Raw genomic sequence first — 1836 nt, 5'->3', positions numbered from 1 at the left:
AAGAGGAAAGCATCGATTGCTATATTTGTGCTAGAGCTTTTATTTTGAAAACATGAAACAATTTTGTCAACGGTAGTAATAAAGCATATGAGTTATGAAAATTATATCTTACAAGTTGCAAGCCTCATGCATAGTATACTAATAGTGCCCGCACCTTGTCCTAATTAGCTTGGACTACCGGATCTTTGCAATGCACATGTTTTAACCAAGTGTCACAATGGGGTACCTCCATGCCGCTTGTACAAAGGTCTAAGGAGAAAGCTCGCATTTTGGATTTCTCGCTTTTGATTATTCTCAACTTAGACATCCATACCGGGACAACATGGACAACGAGATAATGGACTCCTCTTTAATGCATAAGCATGTGGCAACAATTATTATTCTCATATGAGATTGAGGATATGTGTCCAAAACTGAAACTTCCACCATGATTCATGGCTTTAGTTAGCGGCCCAATGTTCTTCTCTAACAATATGCATGCTCCAACCATAAAGGTGGTAGATCTCTCTTACTTCGAGACAAGACGGACATGCATAGCAACTCACATGATATTCAACAAAGAATAGTTGATGGCGTCCCCGAAGCATGGTTATCGCACAACAAGCAACTTAATAAGAGATAAAGTGCATAAGTACATATTCAATACCACAATAGTTTTTAAGCTATTTGTCCCATGAGCTATATATTGCAAAGGTGAATGATGGAATTTTAAAGGTAGCACTCAAGCAATTTACTTTGGAATGGCGGAGAAATACCATGTAGTAGGTAGGTATGGTGGACACAAATGGCATAGTGGTTGGCTCAAGGATTTTGGATGCATGAGAAGTATTCCCTCTCGATACAAGGTTTAGGCTAGCAAGGTTATTTGAAACAAACACAAGGATGAACGGTGCAGCAAAACTCACATAAAAGTCATATTGTAAACATTATAAGAATCTACACCGTCTTCCTTGTTGTTCAAAACTCAATACTAGATGTTATCTAGACTCTAGAGAAACCAAATATGCAAACCAAATTAGCAAGCTCTAAGTGTTTCTTCATTAATGGGTGCAAAGTATATGATGCAAGAGCTTAAACATGAGTACAACAATTGCCAAGTATCAAATTATCCAAGACATTTTAGAATTACTACATGTAGCATTTTCCAATTCCAACCATATAACAATTTAACGAAGAAGAAACTTCGCCATGAATACTATGAGTAAAGCCTAAGGACATACTTGTCCATATGCTACAGCGGAGCGTGTCTCTCTCCCATAAAGTGAATGCTAGGATCCATTTTATTCAAACAAAACAAAAAACAAAAACAAACCGACGCTCCAAGCAAAGTACATAAGATGTGACGGAATAAAAATATAGTTTCGGGGGAGGAACCGATAATGTTGTCGATGAAGAAGGGGATGCCTTGGGCATCCCCAAGCTTAGACAGCTTGAGTCTTCTTAGAATATGCAGGGGTGAACCACCGGGGCATCCCCAAGCTTAGAGCTTTCACTCTCCTTGATCATATTGCATCATACTCCTCTCTTGATCCTTGAAAACTTCCTCCACACCAAACTCGAAACAACTCATTAGAGGGTTAGTGCACAATAAAAATTAACATGTTCAGAGGTGACACAATCATTCTTAACACTTCTGGACATTGCATAAAGCTACTTGGACATTAATGGATCAAAGAAATTCATCCAACATAGCAAAAGAGGCAATGCGAAATAAAAGGCAGAATCTGTCAAAACAGAACGGTCCGTAAAGATGGATTTTATTAGGCCACCGGACTTGCTCAAATGAAAATGCTCAAATTTAATGAAAGTTGCGTACATATCTGAGGATCATGCACG

This window comes from Lolium rigidum, chromosome 4, assembly GCF_022539505.1.
Source record: "Lolium rigidum isolate FL_2022 chromosome 4, APGP_CSIRO_Lrig_0.1, whole genome shotgun sequence".
Taxonomy (NCBI): domain Eukaryota; kingdom Viridiplantae; phylum Streptophyta; class Magnoliopsida; order Poales; family Poaceae; genus Lolium; species Lolium rigidum.
This window is presented reverse-complemented; position numbering follows the sequence as displayed.